General features: G+C 37.6%; 1 long non-coding RNA gene across 2 annotated transcripts in view; it reads right to left on the bottom strand.

Moving 5' to 3' along the window:
• LOC114142825 (uncharacterized) overlaps window positions 1–15,159 on the bottom strand; it is a 62,251-nt gene that overhangs the window by 16,584 nt on the left and 30,508 nt on the right. Inside the window, exon 1 of one of the 2 annotated variants that reach the window (XR_003595112.1) lies at window positions 11,559–11,660. The exons of the other annotated variant lie outside the window; for it this stretch is intronic. This is a non-coding gene — a long non-coding RNA (uncharacterized LOC114142825). Of the gene's footprint in view, window positions 1–11,558; window positions 11,661–15,159 lie in introns of those variants that run through there. 2 annotated transcript variants of the gene reach the window in all.

The raw sequence follows: 15,159 nt of genomic DNA, 5'->3' as shown, positions 1-15,159 counted from the left end.
GACATCACATAGACAGCTAGTCAACCAACAACTCTTCCTGGTCACAGACAATTAAATATGGACTATATGCTAAATGGATCTTCACATTTACTTGTTCTTTTAATACAAAACAAAAAGTCCAGGGAATATTTGCACAAGTGCATGTCCTTTTGTTTCTGACTAAGTGTCAAAAAGCTACACCATAAACAAAATATATTTCTATTCACAATGAAAAAGTTAGGCAATGACAAAACAAAACATCTTCAAGGTAGACATCTAATAGAAATTAATTGTTGGTTCTTATTCTGTGAAGCATAGGCCTAATAGTGTTGTATGTTTAGATTGGCACTTAAATTGACCAAAAGTCCCAAACTGCAAAGATAAGCTATGCTGCTAAAGCTGAGATACACAAAATGTTGACAGTAGAACTTTGCTGTGGTTAAAAAGTACAATTCTTTATTAAATATTTCCAAAAGAAAGTTATGAAAACCTGATTTGGTAATGGCAACTTCAAGACATTGCCTGTAGTCCAATGCTCAGAAACAGTGTAACCCATTCTGACCCATTCTGACACACAAATTGTTTTCAAATTTTTGAAAACAGTTCCAGCTCTAAAACAAGGAGGTTGTAGAGCTCCTTTCTATGCACTTTGATATTAATTGCTGCATCAATACCTTTTGCAAAATTCTGTGTATTACAATTGTTCTTTTCTTGGTAAAAATGTAAACAAGACAATGTGATAAATAGTTTGAATTTAAAACAACAAGATTCAACCCTCTAAGAGTTCATTAGTTTGAATTCACCTTCTGTCGATAGGCGCAGCTGCTTTAGCTTCTTCTCCAGAGACATCTAAAATCATATTTTATGTGAAATACAGTTAGGTAGAACTTAATTTTTGACTAATAGTTTTGGCTAACAGCTGATTTGAGCTTTTATTAAAGGAACTTAAACTTGAGAGAAAATACGTTTATTTTCCATAAGATAAACCCTGGTAGCTCATAACTGTTCTGGCTACATCTGTCTAACATCTGAGGAAACAGTAATGGAGAGTGGACACTTCTCATGTCTTGTAATCAGTTCTTTTATCTAAATGGAGCTGCATGTGTGTTGGAGTCATCTGCGGTTTAAGAGTTCGTTTACCTTTCGTTGACTTTTTGTGACAGATTTAAGGACACAGACAAAAGATACAGTTTATTCGTAAGATCAAAATGGGATTAAGGAGATTAATTTGAGCAGAAAAGTTTTTCCATCAGATTTATCTAATTTTCTGAAAGATGTTAAATGTGGTGTGATTGAATCGGCTAACAGATGAATGGTAGGTAAATTGCAGCGCTTCAGGCTCCTGTCCCTTTGGTTGGTGTTAAATCATAGACCATCGAATTTCACCACTTGTGAAGATGTGACTCATTTCTCTTGGTTTTCTCTGGGGTTAAAAAAAATAATTACGAGATTGAAAACACAAATTCAGACAAAATTAATTCAATTTGTGAGCATGGCTGGAGGGTAACTGAGTGCTATATAAACGGTTGCAGCTTGGCTTCAATCAGAAGACAAGCATGGAGGGACAATCACCATTCAGAAATGTCTAAAAGAATTTGTAAATCAAACAGTTTAACTGTTCTAGTTATATGGTTTCGCTCACAAACTTGTGGTGTTAAATACTAATAACCAAAACTCAAGCAAGTTTGTATTTTGCAATATCTAAATAACTAATTACAGAAGCTAAATAACAGGCTTATTATTTTAGGAATAATAAGTTTGTTATTGAAGCCAAATATAATATTTAAATATAATAAGAATGAGAGAAACATTATACAAAATACATTTTCTTTTCTTCATCCTTTTAATTATTTATTACGGAAAATAATAATAAAAATAGCAAAAAAAACCCCAATATTTTTAAAATTAAGTTGCCTGCATGTCTGAAAAAGTAAATATTGACATAAAACAGAAAAGTTATACAATCCCAACACAAACGCATTTGTCATGGAGAATGTCAAAGAAGTTAAATATATTCAGGAATTTCATAAATACATTTTGACCTTACTGAGTTATGTCAAAACTTCTCTGAAGTTATTGATCCTTTTTGCTTCTTTTTTTTCTGTTGACCTGGTGATCGAGCATCTTGGCCTATTCCTGCTGAACAAGGCATGCTAACACGCTGCATCCATTTATACAGAAAGAGTCTGTGAAAATTTCAATACAGAGAACAAACTGAAATTCTATAAGAAACATAAACAGAAAACATTTAACTAAATTTAAAACAAATATAGAATTATTAGGCCGTTACACAAATAAAAGGCGCCGTGATTCAAATGTGAAACTGTAAAGCCAAAACTGCAATAATAGAGTGCTGAAGATAAAAAGATTTGAGTCCAGATAAGATTCAAGCAGATAAAACATGCTCAATGAAACCAGCAGTGTGTTTACAGAGCAGCACATTGAGACACTTACTTCCATCAATATATTGATGTTTTGTAATAGGCTCTAAATGACTCAGGCTAGTGACTGCTGGCCAACAAACCTTCTTACTGCTGCTGTTTCTGCAGCTCATTTCTGCACAAATGTGTAAAGAGAACCTGAGACAGCTCTCATAAACTTCTGCTTTATCAAGTTTTACTCAGAAATATGATACAGCTATCTGTCAGTGACTCTTGCAGTCAGTGGCTTCTGTTAGTGTAGAGAGGATTACAACCACTTTACTGGTCTCAATTGAACCTCGGGAGTCACCTACGTGAAAATAAAGTTAGTTCAGAGATATGCAATTGATATGCAGTAATTCTACAGAAACATGCTGTGTCACAGACTCCACTAGTGTTTGGATGTGTGTCAGACGCTGCTGGTGGTGAAGGATACTGTGGGAAAAGCCTGGAGGTTTTCCAATGCTCACCTCTCTCCTCCATTGACAAGTGAGGTGTAGTAACAGCTAATCGATGGCTAGTGAATTCCCTGCGTACCCCCCTCGCCCGTCTGATCAATATTCCTGGCAATTAGAATCCCCTATCTGCATGGCTAAAGGGACCTTGGGGTGGCTTGCCAGCCCACAAACACCCAATTTAGTCCTCACCCTATCACTTAATTACTAAATCTGCACTAATGCCTATTGGCAGGTGGCGCGTTTACTCACAGCAGTCCCAGAGGCTGAGTGAACATCAGACCTTTGGCAATGTGCTGGTTAAGATGCTCCTGTCCCACTTTAGCAGACCAGTTAAACACCTGATTGCACAAGAGGACTCTGACCCGGAATGATCTGCCTATTGAGCCACAGCCCCACATACCCACCAAGCTGCTGAGAAATGCAGGAAATGGGATGGGAGAGAGACCACTGAACACTCAAACAGCCAAGAAAAAATAAATAATTCAACTCAGACATACAAAAAATGTTATCATTAAATCAACAGTCAAATGACTAACTATTATTTATGCTTGTGATCAATTTAGCAGGATTGCATACTTTCACCATAAATAACTGACAAACTTTGCAAAATGATCTAAATGTTAGCATCTCCACTCTTATTCATAAAGGGTACACTGAACTTTTGGCATAAATACAAAAGATTTGCATTCAGTCAATTACAGAATAACAACAGGAGCCATCCTGCAATTTGTGGTCTCCGCCTGACAAATCCAAAGGGTCATAATAAATGAAGACCAAAGTTTAAGTATTTCCAAGTACTGTGAAGAAGTTTAAATGCTTACTTTCAAAACAGTTTGTATTATTGTTGCCTGGATTTGTTTATTGTACAAAGAACACAAGTTGAGGTGATTCAAGTTCAAAGAACACTTGTCAGTCCCCCTTTTAGCATTTAAAGGCGAATGTCTCACAATGTATTGAAACCAGGGCACCAGAGTAGATCACATTATACACATTATACTCTTTCACATTTCTCCACCAAACTAATATGATTTCAATCATCATCTTTACTTTTCATTCTATGATTTAATCCATTTTGAACCACATTAGATGAAGAGTGACTGATGGGATGTGAGAGTAAGGCAAAAACAACAGAAAATAAAGTGAGATATTACAGTTTGACAGAAAAATAATAAAATATTTAACCTTAAATAAACTGAATTTGGGTTACAAGCATTTAGAACTGCTTGTAGTCATTTCTACAAACCATTGAACTGCATGATAATTTCTCAGACTGAAGGCAGATATCTTACATCATTCCAGGCCATTCAGTTAGTCTGAATGGTAGCCTGCTGGGCCTTTACATGTTATATTGATGACATAATGCAATCAAGCTGCATGATACTGTTTTCTCTATATAGATTTCTATATTTTCAACAGATTTGTCTATGCTCAGTGCAGTAATCCATATATTAGACTACAGTGGAGAGAAGTGTATCAGAGTGCCTGTGAGTGAGTGAGTGAGCCGACTGCTCTATTAATTTGCAGAAAACTGGTATTGGTTCCATTTGCTGTGAGCTCCATTTCAGTGGTATGGCTGTGAGCAGCCTCCAGGTCTCACTCAACTGTGGAAAACCATCTCTAACCACAGCTGTTATCTCTGTCTGACTATATTGGCCACTGATGGGACCAGAGCCTGCAGTCAGCTGTCTGTCTGCTAAAGTCTAAAATCTCTTATAAAGAATTGCTCAGCAAAGACACATATGACTGCAAAATGTTCTTAAGAGTTGCTACAGTAAGTGTAACTTACTAAACAATTAACTTTCTGCAATCAGCAGCATACATGCCTGACAAATCTTTTCTGAGGTGAAAGGATCTCACTATGATGTATATTGCACTCCTGGATGCCTTGGGCTGGGGGTGAGCCAGGTGAAGTGAGCACGTGCACATGCACACACAGACACACAAGGCATTGTCACTGTCCTGTCACATAACCATGGAAATGCCCCGAGGTTAAATAAGGATAGGTGCTCCAAGCTTTACATATTGTCTTGAAGGACAGAGCACAGAAGTGCCTGCCTTTTCCCAGCCTCCAGCTATCTGGACACCTGCTGCACTGCACTCACTCAGTGGCATGCCGCTAATTTGGAATTTCCTCAAAGATGACATATGTATCAGGGAGAGCAGGAAATGTCCTGGGTCGGTAGGGATCGACTCCCTGACAGGTGTCGCCTCCAGTCTGTGCAGGCCTGCCTCAGATGTGTTAACTATTCAATTAACCAGCACATCGCACTGAGTGGGTGCCACCACCTAATTACCTCTGAGACCTTGGCTGTGAATGGAGTAAAATGCGTTCATCTGTGCGCCTGCATGACAGGTCACACATCACAACCACCTTGACATTCACATAGAAAGAGTGTTTTTTTCTCTTTTTTTTGGCGACTGAGACAAAGAGAGAGCAGTAAAAAGGCTCATTGTGTTCTCTTCCATTGTTAGTTACAGTACATCTCTGCCTCATCCTAAAACCGGCTCTGGGTGCAAACCAAATGCAGTGAAAACAAAATCCTACTGCTGGGAGTAAAATATGACTCAAAATATTAAATGAAAATAAAAACAGTATCATTTAGCAACACTTGAAAATGACTCCCCGCCATGGAGCCTCTTCATCTCACACCATTAAAATAATGAGGTGTCACCGTGCTCCGGCTCCATAGCTACGATGTTGACACCCATCAAGACAAATCTATATTTCATGGCCACTTGCGGATGTATAAATAGCCAAATGAGGTGCACTAACCATCTATAAAACGGCACTAAAAGGTTGCCAGAAGATGGCGAGTGTCATGAGCCAGTTGCTCAGGTAATCAATCTGGTGTGAGAAGAGAAGACAGGGAGGAAGAGGAGAAGAGTGGGCTTCAGTGCAAGGCTGGAGGGAAAGGCACAAGGCAGCACAAGAAGCAGGGCACTAAATCACACATCTACGGTGCAGTCGCCCCACTGACACACAACCACTTCAGCTGACATCAGGCTACCTCGACAGGCTGATGGATCACCGCACCACACTCCATTAAAGGCAAACAGGCCCGACGAGCCCTGACATAACAAACAATTAGTCACTGCTGTGGGTACAGACTTTATATGCAAGGGCTTTTCACAGTGGGCACCTTTATTTGGGTAAAGGGAAATGTTAGGTTCACAGTTCTGTTGATTACAACAAAGGCTACCTGCAGATTTTACAACTGCTCGACATATAAAACAACCACAAAATATCGTATGTGATTAATCTCAAAATCAAAGGATGAGCATAATGTTGTTTTTCTAGAATTGAAAACAAACGTTTTTCTCTCTGGATGTTCTGAAAACATCAATCTCTTTTTCAACTCCAACAAAGCAGATTGTTTTAAACCAAACTGATTTTATCATTGCCAAAAACTTACATAATAAATAACTAATCAAATGTGCTTTATAAAACATTTTTGTATATAAAAAATAAGCAACAGATACTTAGTTGAGCATCCATGAGTGGGTTCTTAATGCTCAAAATCATTCCAATTTGACATTTTAGCACTAATGAAGATTCAAAATAAAACTCAGAAGAAGAATTTGCAACAGCTTTCCAAAAAGCAAAAAACTTTCTGAAGGTTGTGAACCTTAGTCAGTTGCACTCAAAAAGGGTTGAATATGGCCGAGAGGAACAGGAGCCGATCAGTCGAGAGCTGTGCATACTGTATCTTACTCTGCTGCAGACAGGGGCATTAACGTTATGAGGTTAGCAGTGCATTGACAACCTGCGACCTGGATGATCTGCAGTATTTCAGACCAAGTTTCCATCTTCTTGGCTTTGTCAACCTGTTGTCAGGTTAAAGTACTGTTTTCTTTTGCACATTTGATCTCAAAAGCTTTTGTTGTGGCTCCATGGAAACTCAAATCTACATGCTCCCTTTCTCAAAATAGAAGAGTGTACATTGAACTTTTGGTCCAACAAACACAACTGCTGCTCTGCCTGTTAACACACAACATCTTTCAACACTTCAAACTCTCTTCTTAATCAGCCAAGAAACTACAAGTAACTACAGAGCTGAAGAAACAGGTTTTCTTTTTTAAACAAAATAATTTTATTGTGTAAGTAAACGTTTGCAATAACCAAGAGGAAGATGGCAGTGGGTCATGATTTGCCCAATTTGTTTTGCTCACCTGGAACAACCATAGTGAAGGGAAAATGCAGAGTGTAAAACATGGGGGCAGCGGGTTAATAAACACAAATTCAAGATTACAGCTGACAGACAGCTGAACAAATTTATGAAGGTAAAGAAAAAGCTAATATACTTTAGTGTGTGCAAAAGAAAAATGATGTTGCTTGGTTCACAAAAATGAAGAGACACTTTTGACCTATAGAAACAGAAGGCTACTGTCACTTGAGATGGATAAATAATGGAGCTCAACGTTGGCTTCATGTATTGCCCTTCACCTTGCAGACCTCACTTGAATATTCAGGTGCATCACTGGCTCCTTTCTCCTTAATAAGAACTAAAGCATGCTCACAGGCAGGCAGGGCCGCCACTTGCAGGTCCATGGAGAAATTGTTGATTAGCATCAATGTCTCCTGTCTGTTTCCTACCAGCCTCCACACAGCTTTTCTACCTGAATCACTTGAAAAGAAAAAGTAAGCCCACTTTATTTAGTTGGCATAGTGAAATATAGATGTATTACTCTGAAGTTTGCGACAGAATGAGAGTGATGCATTTTCCTTTATCAGGGACCTAATAGACTGTATTTTAAATAACCGAATGACCCTAATCTAAAAACAAAGTGTGATATTATTAACCCCTAATCGTTAAAGCATTCCTGGAGCTCAGTGTCAATTCACTTTCTGTAAGACTAAGATGTCATTAGCAGACATACCCAGGTTGCATGTGGAAATCTGAGGCTGTCTAATAATTTGTGTGTGAGCAGGACAAAACACAAATATTGGTGGGAATTCAGAGACAGAAAGATGTGTACTTACCCAGCATCTTCCAACAGCTCCACTGGCAATTTAATGACAACAGCCCTAGTATACATTAGATTATTAGACTCCAGAGTGCAATATCCCAGGCTGGATAATATTACTTTTCCTCTGGCTGATGATGCATTACAAAAACAGGGAATGGTGTAACAGATGTCTCTTGGGGTAAAAATAATAAATCACGCTGGCTCGCAACATGGTTAAGAAAAAAATGGCACCAAAACACCCGCATGCCCATGAAACAATTCAGTGATTCATCTACTCTGTTCATTCCTGCTGAGCTGCAAGCCTGCAGAGGAAATGAGACAGAGAAGTGGGAGAAAGAGATTAGTTTGCATTTAAATTGAAAACATCATTAAGGCCATAGTCCTAATTGTGTTGTTTTAAAACCAGTAAAATCTAATAATGACTTCATTAGCGAGTAACCGTAATGGTGAATCTGAGGGTAAAGGGAGAATAAGGACTGAATATGCAGAGAGTCTGTGTGTGTAAAGTAGAAGATGTGAGAAGATAGAGGAAAGAGTAAACCAACAAAGGCTGAATCACCATTTCGATACAAAGCTAACTGCACACAAAATGATGCACCACCAAGGGCTAAACAAGGTAAATAGAATATGAGCAAATCTCAGTTGGCTTTTAAGAAGTGTGTGTGTTTGTGTGTATGGATCTATGGCTAAATGTGTATTTCCTGTCATGCAGGAGGGGACTGTTGGAAAAGGGAAGCTCTAATCCATAATACGGCAGCTCCTTGCATGGCTGCATAAGTTGGTGCATACATTACTGCATCAATCAGTGCTAAGCTGCAGTGTAATTTTCTGACTCCTCATTTCTCTCCCCACCCCATCACAAAGACAACACCCCATGGCTATTTCTGATGAGATTCAGAGCTGAGGAGAGGGAATGGGTGTGAGGAGGGTGAAGGGTGTTTATGGAGTAACCTATCTCCTCCCCTCTTTTCTCTTCTCTTCTCTTCCCGTCTTCTCCATCCAGCCCCCTGATTAATTTTCAACTAGATTGCTGGGCAAGCAGTACTATTAGCATAAAATTTCCATGGATTAAGCCCACCTATAAATCCCCCTTACCAAGCTGCTTGTCAAACACAAAATTTCAGATCTCATTTTGTTTCTAATATCATTTTCATATGGGGCGGGGGTGGGTGATGGGGATAAGGGTTGAGGATGAGGGGAGAGAGAAGGAGGCTGGTACCAAGGTGGTGCGACAAATCAGTGGACTGTTATTCCAAAGATAAACTGAGTCATCAATCAAAATTAAAGAGCCCGCTGGGTTTGAAATGGCATTTTGTCCAAGCAAGCGAATATGAACGCATGTGTGTAAGCCTGCTTGCATGTAAGTATGCAGTGACTCCAACAACCAAGGTCAATGCTGATGGGTGGATGGCGTTGGTGACTTAACCTCATTTGACAAAAAAGACATGATCTTAAGCTAATCTGTCATGTTCTGGTGATTTATGTGATTGTTCGATGTTTTGTTTTTTACTTTCCTATCACATCACAAACCTCCACCTCTTTCCAAATTAGTTTGAATGTAGTTACATTAAAATCCAACATTGTTAGTGGTGCCCTCCTCCACAGCCACGAACTAACAGTAACATTAATTATGAAAAATAAGTAAGGAGAGCTTGGCGGAGGTTATTTAATAAGGATACAGAATCAATGCATTTTGATCAATCCAAGTTAATTAGAAAATATATATTGAGAAACAATCAAGGTGCATAAACAAGATTAAAATAAATGAAGTGCGCTCTAATTAAATGATACAAATTTTCATTCTGTGGCAGTGCTGTATTTGCTGACATCTTGAAAAATAGAGTACGACACACCTGACCAGCCTCATGGGACCTACTTCTACTGCATTTTTAGTATGGTTCATTAGTTCTAATACAAATACACCGGCATTTCTCTGAAATAGCACAATGAAGTAGAAAACAATCCTTTTTCAGACAAGCATTTTCACACCAATAAATGCTCTTGTATGTGCAAGAAATGCAGATCTTCGGAAAATGCTTCTGTATTGGGCATACAAGTGGCAGTGAAAATGCACGATGTGGATTTTAGAAATACAAAACACTGTACACATCCTTTATGAGATGTTTCAGCGCTTGTCTGGGGTCTTTGAGTTATATTTCTTTTTGTCAGGGTCAACCCGCATATCTTTTGACATTTTTGTTCTTAAGAGCGCATATTTTATTTCTTCAATTCTTGAACTGACAGTGGAAAAACAAGTCTACTCTACACACAGAGGCCCTCTCACCTTAAAAAAGTGGAAGCTAGTTAGCAAACAGAAATGATAAAAATATCAACGGAAACACGCAAAAAATGTAAAAAGGGTTTGATTCCTGTAATGCCAATAGTAGTTTCTCCATCAATTATTGAGAATGGTATTAACATACTATTTATAAATAAAACAAAAATAGATATATAATATCTTTGTTAAATTTCTATTAATGAGAGCTTTTTTGATTATCTGTTGAGAGATGTCTGTGTCATTTCCTGTCAGAAACAAGCTTCTTGGTTGAATGAAAAGTTTTAATCTAAATCTGCCAGGGTGCAAATCATTTTAGGCTTAACTGTATGGCAGCAGTAGCTAAAAGACACTCATCACAGATTTGTCGCCGAAAGGGAGACACTGAAAAAGGTAAATCATCTGAGGCCTCTTTGAACTTCAGTTTTTGTTATGCTTGCTTAGTTACCATGCATAAGAGGATTAAACAAAGTATGAAAAGTACAATTTAGGAATTGTGAACATTCCTTTCATAAGATGTTTAAAAATGGCACAAAATGTTTCAAAGTTCTTCAAAACACCATCACCACTTTTTGATGACAACAAACAGAAGTTGTCTCTAATAACAATAACACGGGTTTTAAACACATTTGCACCTCTTTTATAGATCTTGTCTCATCAAATTAAGTAAATTCAGCTGTAAACAACAGAAAAAATAGAAACTGCTATTCTTTTCCTGAGGCAAAAACATAATGCAAATGGTGTTTATGAATCCACAACATTACAAATTATATTTCCAAAACTAAACCTGCTTGTTTCTTTGTAATATATGTGCTTCTGCCATTTATTTGTCCACACCTGTATAATTATGAATTTTCAGAAAGGTTTTTTACTATTGGAACAAAGCAGAAGTTAGCAAGCAGTGTCTCCTAAAAGAAGTGGAAGATAAGACCATTATCTGCACATGATTAATTTTTTAATTCTGTATTTATATGGAGAATAGTAAAATATTTATATGGAAAAGGCTGTAAAGATTTTGTATGAGAATTTAAGAAGTTTGTTTCATACTAAAATGAACTAAAATGAAAATGAATTAAAATGACCTGATGAAAATAGACGCAGAAAATAATGCCAATAAAGGCAGTGAACATTAATTTGTATTTCTTCACACCTATAGATAAATATTGAAGATTAGTTCTTTACACATAAATATTTTACCTGCATCTTTCAGGTTGCACTTAATTTTAGCAGGCAAATGCCCATATGACAAGACAGGTCATGAAAAATCTTTTTATAGCTGTTGACACTTCATTATAGTGCTTGTAGTGAATGTAAAAACTTAAACAAAAACAAATAAAATGTCCCCTCAAAATATCCATTGTCTTAGCAAATTTAGATATTTAAGAACTTAGAAACAGAAACAGGGAGTTCAGGGGTGTTCAAATATGAATGTATGAGACATGCATTAACTCACTCTACCTTTACTGCAGATGTTTCTCTCAGGTCAGTTTCTGATCATTTAGTTGTTTTCTTGCCTCCAGCACTAAGTCAGACTCCAGTCCTGTCTGCACTGATAGCCTCCAAACAAAAAAAAGAAAAAAACAGAAACTTATCAATATGTTGTCAAAATGAAGGCCTAGAATGTAAATCACAGAAACACAATAATAGACGTGCACACCAACACACATCTGTGTGTGTTGGGGCGTGCACACAGACGTGTGCACGCCCCAACATTTTTCTTTAGCACAAAAACCTAATTACAAATTATTTTTCTGTTAGCTATTTGTGTCACGAGGCTCATGCTTGCTCAGACACAGCAACACAATAATTTAATGTTCAGTGATTTGTTATCACTTATCAGGAATAATTATTAAATGTTTGCGCAACTGTGAAATTAAACAAAATCCCAGACCATACAATTAAACAAAATACAGCAAACACAATACTATGAAGAAGTCACAGGAGCACGAACCTGAATAACGGCAACCACAGTTTATTATGCTCTCCTTTAATCTGAATCGCTGCCTTTGATTAAACCTGTGCTGTGGAGGGCTGTCTGGGTGTTCACAACTTTCTTGACCACTTCTTTCTCAGTTTTATGTTACCGTCATCTGGAGTCTCATGATGTTTTCTATGTTTTAACCTGTTTTTAGCTTTCACTTGTCTTTCTTCCTTTTAGTTTGATGACCTCTCTGGATGAGTAAAAGTGACTCTTGTGAGTCCAAAGGAGCAATTACTAACAAGCATGATGTGCAACCCACCCTCTTCTCCCCCTTGCGTTGGGAGGGGATAGAGTGAGGCCAAAAGCCCTTCAGCAAAAATGAATTTTCCAATTTCAGTTAGTTCTTCCATGAATAAATAAACAAATGAATAATTGAAGGGAGCAACATAAATAAATAACATCACAAACATTTCGCCGGTACTCATAAGTATTCTGCAGATAACTTGGGCTGCATGCTAATGATAAAAACAGTACATGTAGCAGGTTGAGATGCATTATTCACCACTCTCCTTTCACCTAAATTAAATAAATAAAAATCTTTCTCGCAACTCAAAACATCCTTTCAGCATTGAAGTGACAGGCCTCTCCCATTTATAAACACACAAGGACACCACAGAAAACAAATAACTGACCAGCCGGATGCTACGGGAAATAAATAACAGAGAAAGGACCTGGCTGCCAGGGAAAGGGACTCCAAAACCTCAGTAAGTCATTGAAAAGGAAAACATCTAACTAGTGAGAAAGAAGCAGACCTTTATGAGGCCCAAATACGATTAATTCTCCCCTTGAACACTTGCTTTAACAGCGGTACAACGCAAAAACAAACACACAAAAAACTTCTCTGCGAGTCTTTTCTGCTTGAGTCAATCAATATAAAAAATGAGAGGGATGTGAAGGTCATCATTTCTACCATAAAAGGCTCCGTACCTGCTCTGAATATTAAATCTGTTCACTCTAGCTGACAAATAATTAGAGGGCAAAAGTTTTTACATTTTAATCCTTGTGCTCTACTCTGAGTTGAGATATAAGTGGCTCCAATAAAAGAAGACTAAAGTGGGGGTCATCAACAACAACATAATCTGAGGTAACAGTGATGTTGCCTTCAGCATCTATAACAACTCTTTGAAGGAAGCTGAATAATATGAGTTACAATCACACTGAATTTCCTGATTAAAGCAAATGGGCCACATTAGAAAGCTGTAGCAGAACTTTGTGACACACTGAGAAATTTTTGCTACTAGCTGATTAAGGTTTGTTGAATGAGAGACGCATCTGAAACATGAACGACACGAGTCGACTGAGGATTTTATTTACCTCTAAATTTAGGATCACTCATTAGATTAATTCAAACCCATGTTTTTATGATCAAACATTTATTTGAATTTGCTAACTATAAAATAACCAGAAGCAGGCAATGGTGATCCAATAAAGTCAGATTTATGTACCATGCTCAAATACTAGCTTGATGCGTGTCAATACAGACTACCTCTTTCTGGACTAAACTTGTACCTTCTCAAGATAACTTATAACTAGTTATCTCCAAGTTATCTCACTAGGAGATAACTTTTTTATTTTGTTGTTTTTCTGGTACGCAGCTAGTTCAAGCTTCTGTAGGAACAAGAACACAGTTTTCTAGGAGCTCTGCTTATTTATCTTAAGTAGTAATAATAGTTATTTCTATTTTATTGATGTATAATGTCTATTATGCTGGTCTATAAAAATATCATCCATGACAAGCAATAACAATTAGGTAATTTAAATGAGGTATAATCTAAATGCTTAATCTACCAATATGAGTACAAAACAAACAATAAAACACTTAATCTTCAGGTTGCCAGTCTCGAGTTATTCCTTCTCAGGGTCATCTAATGCATGTAAATACTGAACAAGAAGTAAAACCCTGGTTACTAATCTCCTTGTACTACAATAAAGAACTAAGCATCAGCAAACATGGAAGTAAGTTGCCCTTTATCCACACTGTGGTTTAATTTAAAAAAACTCATCAAGGGCTACTGTTAACATGCTTTCCAAGCACAAACTGTTAATTAAAAACACAAGAATAACATGCATTTTAACACCATAGAAGGGAGAAAAAACTAATTTGCTTTGTGGCTCTACTGATTGCAGTCTTTGGTGAAGCTGATGTTAATTAGAATCCTGTGATCTGATGTGATGAGGGCCTGACCACACAGCAGCTTCCCTCTATCAACAATCTGGCTGCATCCATCCACCAAGTAAACCCATAGTTCATGTAAAACCATCACACACAGCCTATAGGCTGTACAGGACGCATCTCTGTTTCCTAACATGCGTAATAGATCGGAGCCTCCTATACACATGGTCGGGATTTTTTTTTTCATTTTTAAGAGCACAAACAGTAACTTCTTATGCTGTATACCAGATCCATCTGTAAGTCCATCTTTCACAGTTATGCGGCCATGTAAAAAAAAAGAATGACAGTGATTTCAAGTGCAATATTATAAATATATAATCTGGACCAGTCAAAGGATAAATAGAGTAGCGATAGCATTATTTATGTATCTTACACCTGTCTGAAAAAGACTGCAGAGCAGATCTTGAAGATGTATTTTCCCAAAGTTATGCAGAAGAGTCTGATATATGTAAATGCTGTTGCCCGAAAGTCACACTTTTCTCCCATGATACTCTAACAAGAAGTCTGTAGGAGCTTTGATACATTTTTACTGAACGACTGTCAAAGAAGGGAGCCATTTTTATGAAGTCACAAACTCACACAATGACAGGATCAGCCCATAAAAGTCCATGTGAAAGAAATGAACAAGTGTTTGCCGGGTGTGAAAATATACTGCAGCACGCACCTCTGCAGACCCTTCTATTAATCAACCTGTCCACACTTTGTTTTGAGAGTAATCTCACCCAACCACCAGAGAAGCACTCAGCAGTAAGTGGCGTTTGGCTGTGGTTTGAAGGCCGAGGTTTATTACTATCCCAAGGCAGAGCAGAACTGTGCTGTAAAAACACATCATTTCAGAACTCATCACTTGACTTTGGCAACACGCCTCATGTATCGGGGAATGCAGCGGTGATCTGAAAATTTTC

The sequence above is a fragment of the Xiphophorus couchianus genome, chromosome 4 (assembly GCF_001444195.1).
Source record: "Xiphophorus couchianus chromosome 4, X_couchianus-1.0, whole genome shotgun sequence".
NCBI classification, from domain to species: domain Eukaryota; kingdom Metazoa; phylum Chordata; class Actinopteri; order Cyprinodontiformes; family Poeciliidae; genus Xiphophorus; species Xiphophorus couchianus.
The sequence above is the reverse complement of the archived record's forward strand: the minus strand, read 5'-3'. Positions and strand labels throughout refer to the sequence as shown.